We start from the raw sequence: 6,762 nt of genomic DNA on the forward strand, positions 1-6,762 counted from the left end.
ATCTTTATGCAACTTTTTCTCTTCCAATCCTGATAAAGTTCTGCTTTTACATTTTGCTAACACTTCATCATCATCACACATTTAGGTACTTGCATGGGGAGCCTAAGGAACTTCACATTAATTTCAAGCTAGAATTATTTAATATACGTGCAAGACTTGAGTGCTTATGAAAACTCCTAATATATGTGTAATGCCATTATGAATGGGTACATATCGGTGAGTTTCTATTCTAAGGCATTCATATCATACAAGCACCAGCTTCAATGTTGTTACTTGTACAGGTGGTCTGTGGGCTTTTCTCCGACAGGTAATTTCCTCAGTTTAGATATTGCTGTACCTCCTTTGTAAGTACACATATCTATAATGGTGCCTCAGTTCCTTTATGTGAAGGTTTTCTGTATAATATAGACATTTGTGTACAAATTTTGTAATGCTTCCGCTCTGGTCAAATACAAGTAAGATTTATATATATGATTTACTAAGTCATGCTCATGCATGTTTCTATAGGCGACATTTAGGTAAGTCATGCTTATCTGCACAAGTATTCCATCACATTTAATGAGCACATGGTCATTTACACAGGTAGCCTGTGCAACTTCATAAGATAGGTGTATGTGTGCAGGACTGTATGTCCTTAAGAAACTCCTTATATATGTACAATTCCATCATTTCTGGTACATACAGGTGTTTCATTTACCTTCGAATGTCATGCTAAAGTGATTCTACCCATACATGCTGTCCTTGATCTTCCCCACAGGTAGTATTTTAATTGACATCTTCTGCTATCAATTTTTTCTTCAGGTAACCATCATTTGGTATAGCTCTGTGCCCTCACTGTATTGAAAAAACACATGTACAGGCCCACGGGTTTATACTTCTCCTTACAAGTGGTATTGTCATTATATTCTATCTTCATGCTTCATTGTTTTATTAGACTGTTTTCAATTTCTGCTGCCACCTTTTAAGATATAGCACTGCACCTATATTGTGTTCTAAAAGACAATTGTAGAGCTAAAGTTTTATGACGTTTTTGCTCAATTTGCCTTACAGATTGTAACTATGGGCAAAGTGCAAATCACATCTCAGGATAAACACTTACCAATCTGCATGCTGCCCTTTCCTCCGTATCAAAAAATTCTGGTGGACAAGGGAGATAAATTAACTTACTCTCCAGCCATGCTCGGAAACATTTCTGGCGCCCAAGTAACTACCACAGGACTCGGCATTTTTTGGCAACTCCCTCTACCTTGCCCCCTTGAGGTTTGAATTTATTCCAATTACGGAAATCGAGGGACCTATTTCCGTTGCGACCGGCCTATGCAATATACTAGGGATCACGAAGGGTTTCAGTACATTGAACTCGACTTTTACAGATGCAGGGAGCATTTTAACCCTTACACCATCTCGATACACTCATTTGGCAGGATGCCACGAATAGTTTATCACGCCTCAACAAACAGATGTCGCTTCGCAATTTCTCTAAACCCTGCCACTAGAAGAGACTCTTTACTCAGCTCCTGTCTAAAAAGCACGGTTTCTAATTCATGGCATTCTACGAGTTTAGCGAGCGACATACCTCGTCGCTCTTAGCCAGCTAAGTCTCAAACATTACAATGGAACTTAGCCTCACCTCATGCAACTAAGATGATGTTGCTTGTTTTCCAGTTCTGTCATCTACTCGGTCTTCAGAGCTTCCATTGAGGACATTTTCCACCTTCGACCTTTGGAGTTTTGTCCTCCTCCTCCCACTCCATCAACAACCTGGACCAGAGTCCAAGCATCTGTTGATCTTAAGACGGAACGGAAGAGTATGACTTCAGTTACTTCCGCAGTCTGTGAGAGTTACATTCTGACCGCGCCTTCCTCATCAGTTCATCGGCGGTTCTACCTTGGCAACACAACGGTCTTTCATTTGGAAACCCCAACAGTTGACAGTGATATGGCCACTTTGGGGAAGACAAACCCACACTCCATGCGTACGGACACTTTGTTGACACTCTGTAGTTCACACACAATATAGCTGCCGTGGCTGCGATGCTGGACTTTCGTCTATATGGCTATCTTCCAACAGGCTGAACGAAATGTATCTTCCCCCAGTCCAAATACCTCAGGACATGCATGGAAGTCAGTTTCCAGAAAAGTCCGAGTAATGAAAAGAGCCACTCAACACACTTTAGCCGATCCCGTAACCGCAGCTATAATTTATAATTGGCGGAACCTAACTCTACTCTCTGCCAGCACATTCCTGAAAGACCACAATACAACCAAGCTAAGTGCATCGCTTTTATCCCTTAGCCTTCTGTTTAACGTCCAGATTGAAGAAGTCCACAAACAATCCATCAAGGAGACATATTCGCCCATCCCACAGCGTCCATAAAGGGATCGTACGGGGAATAAATAAAAGGACCCAAGGGCCACTCATTGGACACAAACCTCTGAAAACCTTTCCGATCGAAACTCCACCCAGCGAAAGCCAGTTTCCTCATACCAAAGCGGATTTAGCACTGAGAGTTTCCTATCGTTCGTTAAAGACTTGTCTTGGTCCGAAAGGCAAAGGGCACGCATTGTCTGGTCATCACCTAAGCGGCCTCAATCAATTCGTCCATGCCCCTTTTTTCTCAATGGAAATACCACAGCACATTTTGGATGCCATTCATGAGAGAAACTTCGCCATCAGTGTAAACTTAAACGGCGCATACCTTCATATCCCTATTCACAAGGCTTCCGTGACGTTCCTGAGATTCACCTACAGCATCGTATTCAGGGTACTCACACACGGGCTCAACATCAGCCCCTGGGTATTCATTCGTCTGATGAATTGAGTAATGGTGCATGTCCGGACCATTTCTATTTCTATGGCGGCAACATTAAGTTATCTGGACTTCATCATGCAGAAATATCAGTGAGTTAGATCTAATAAGACCAAATAACACTTGTTACCAAGCTGGACTTCTCGTCCACAAGGAAATATCTCACCTAGTACCAACTCAACAATTTGTTCACCTGGGTATGGAGTTCAATACACTGAAAACATATTTCATCTTCCTCGGAATCAGGGATTGAATTCAAAATATGGTAGCAGCTTTACTGTCGAGAAACTCTATCTGCACAGGAATTGCTTCGCCTGCTAGGCAGGCATAGCACCGAAAAGGACCGCATATTCCTAGGTCGCCTTCATATGTGCCCATTGTAAACGATTCGTCTGACTGAGTTGAGGCCTAAAGTGTGTCCACTGTACCATCCTCTCACCATCTGCACACATCTGAGGCACAATCTGCGCAACTGGGACACCCTAACCTGGCTCAAAGTGGGTATACGTCTACCAGTACAACCGCCCGAGATCGCAGTCATTCCGATGCAAGTACGAAAGGCTGGGGAGACCAACTATAACATTCCATTCGGGAAACCAGCGGTGCATGCGCTCCCTAGGAACGACATCTTCATATCAATAAATCCTGGAGATGACATTATGAAAACTTTTCACTGATGGAAGGAACATTTGCATTGGAAGGTAGTTCTCATTCTGTCCGACAACTATGTATTGGTGACTTATCTCAAATAACAAGAAGGAACCAAGTCATACAGTGGTGACTTATCCCAAAACATTTCCATCCTACTGTGGAATTTTCTAAAGTGGTGTTGTCAACGACAAATCAACGTACACATTCGCCATATCCGAGGACGCCTAACATACTATCCGAATCTTTGTTCCGGAACAAACAACTAATGCAGACAGAAAAATGGAATACCAACTCCCAACAATCGTGTTTCCTGTCCCAGACTAAAAAACCTGGCAGTTGACGCTCTATCGACACAATGGAAAAGGCCTGGATGCATATGCCTGACATCCAACACCTCTGATTCCAAAAAAAAATGATACAGAAAGCAAGAGAATCAGAGTATCGCCTTGTCTTCATTGCATCACTTGGATGGGAGAAGTCGTGGATCCATCTCTCAACAGGAATTCCTCGGAAACTTCGGACTTTCTTTCAGCTACTAAAACGTCTTTGACGACAGTTGTTTCATTCCTACTAAGAGATACTGAACCTGCACGTCTGAATCATATGAAACAGGCCCTCAGGAATAAACAATTCTCACAGCCAGTCGTGCAGAGAATCGCTCTAGCAAGAAGGTTCCCCACTCTGAGAGCATACGAAGGCAAATGGCGCGATTTAGCCGAATGGTGCTCAAACGAATACATCATGCTACTCCATGCATCAATACCGAAAATAGCTAACTTCATCTGGCTTTTCATAAAAGAGAAAGTTCGCGCTGAGTACAATAAAAGGTTACCACTTCACGATCGCTTACATCTTTGATCATCACGAAAGAGAGAATATCGGACAAAACAAGGACTTATCTTACCTACTCTCCATCTTTGGGTATACACGGACATAAACGTTAGCCTTATCTGTTTTTGACATTAGCCTTTGGTCCACCAACAACCACTTTGGTAATTTACTCCATTTGTGATTCTGCCATTTTGTTACATAATTAACTTGTATGCTAGGATTCCGTGTGCTCTCAGGCCATGAGATATTGTTGGGTTTAACTCCAGTTTTCAGCACACGATAGGCTATACCTGGCGGCCAGTATTAAGGGTGGATGAAGAACCCGGGAAAATCCCGGAAAGAACCACCGACCCACGAGAAGCTACGGGCAAGCTTTCTCACATACCCACATTGGCTGAATAGTAGACTCGAACCCACGCAGACATAAGTGAGATGGTAGTGATCCGTAACGGAGAGCGCTTTAAACCACTCGACCACTGGATCTTTTTCTTTTTCGGGCTGGTTTGTCCATTTTCTTTTTCGTCTTTGTTTGTATCAGTACTATCTTTAATCTTTTTCCAGGGAAATTATGAGTTGAAAGCCACATATCGATTTAAATGTTAATTACAAATTATTCTAGATTATCGTTCAATTAATTTGTACGTTGGGATACGTTGCTATACTTTGGTCAGGTTCATAAATTCACAGGAACTAGTACATTTAGAGCAGTTAACGTCTCATTGAAAATGAAGTAGTATAATACGAATCGTATGATTCATATTAAGAGACGACACATTTACAAAATGCAAAATCTTATAAATATTAAATAAAGATGATGGTTGTCCATAATCCTCCATGAAGGATAATATGAAATTATTGGAGCGAACAAAGTGAAGACTATTTTAAATCCCGAAGGAAAGATCCCACTACCGAAAACTGTAATCAATGCATGAATGAATGCAATTAAAAGCTACCACAATAACGATTATTTCAAGATAATTCAAAAGACCAGAGCTAGATTCTGAAATGCGTTGAACAGGAACATCAAATAAAATATGATCTTGAAAACTCTTGGAGACCAGTATGCTGACGATTATTGTAGGCGGTTAAATGTGTTATTCCTAGAAAAAACAAGTCCCTCTTAAGTTTACGGCTTGTTACCACTGAGTATATTTGTCAGCCGACAGTTTTTTTCAAGTAATGGACAATATCTACTCTATTATTAGAAGAACGATTTTAATCATTTAGTTCATTGGCAAAACTATGCTTTCCAAAACCCTGATGGACTGTTTTATTTCTTCGATCATTTATTTTTTAATGCAGGAATTCTAATATATTATAGATTATGTTCAGTTGTTTCACGTTCATGCTGTGGCTGGAGAGTTCATTCCCCCGAGTCCTCGGGGAGATATTTGAAATGCAGTTATCAAGCCGATGAGAATGGGTGTGTGCTAATGATTATCTGAAAGTGGGTTGGCGTTAATCTACAATTGATGTATGTGGCTGGCTAGGAATGATAGTATGAGTTTGTAAATTTCCAAAGTCAACGTAGCTGACTGGAAATAAACGTCATTGCCTTTATGTAACAGGACGGTCCGGGTTGGGGTTAGAATGGCCCGACCCTCCCAGTCTGCCAAAAGATTCTCCGAGCCAACGTCACCACCGACACACAAGTTATACGAAGCCTCTCACTGAGCCCTACGACACTGCATCCAAGATATCAGCTCTATATCCAACATCAACTCTAAAGCTGAAGATCGTAAAGTGGACAGCTTCCTGGCAAAGCTTGTGTTGGTATGTGATATTACCGTCTCACTTGATTATATAAGTACCCTGGTTAGGTACAATCCATGGCTAGATAGCGTAAGGTAATCGGTTTTCTCAGCGTAAGCACTTTACTCGTGCAGCTTTGGGTGAACCAAATTCATGGTTTTGAAGTAACCTCAGACGTAAATAAAAACCATTCTTGGGAAACGCTGTATGCGGTAAGGAGAAACGAACATATTTTAGTTACGGTATAATGCATAAATATTAAATACACACAATTCCGATGACACTATACAGCTTCAATAACCAAGTGATTTAATACGTGCAGCTTTAGTTCCGTATTATTATTCCGGAAAGAAATAAATAAACCTGGTTGATGGGACTTCAAATCCAATGTATTACAATTTTTGCATATTTGTAAAAGATTAAATCTCAGAAGTTCAATACCATAATGTCACCTACAAAACAAAGCGAAACTGTTTTTCGCATGAGAAAACTATATTTCAGTGGAGATTGTTCAAAATACGTGTTTGTAAAAGGATGTACAAAATGGATAGAGAACATTAATTCGAGTCAAATGTATTAATAAAAATAAGGAAACGCAACTGCCAGTATTTGAAGGACTACAAAGAATCTTCAAAAGGTACATTATCTCTTGCTAAATATCAGCCGATACTGGTACATGGAAATTAATTTCATGAATAGACAAAGATATCACTTTCAG

The sequence above is a fragment of the Sinohyriopsis cumingii genome, chromosome 15, assembly GCF_028554795.1.
Source record: "Sinohyriopsis cumingii isolate HCF-2022 chromosome 15, ASM2855479v2, whole genome shotgun sequence".
Taxonomy (NCBI): domain Eukaryota; kingdom Metazoa; phylum Mollusca; class Bivalvia; order Unionida; family Unionidae; genus Sinohyriopsis; species Sinohyriopsis cumingii.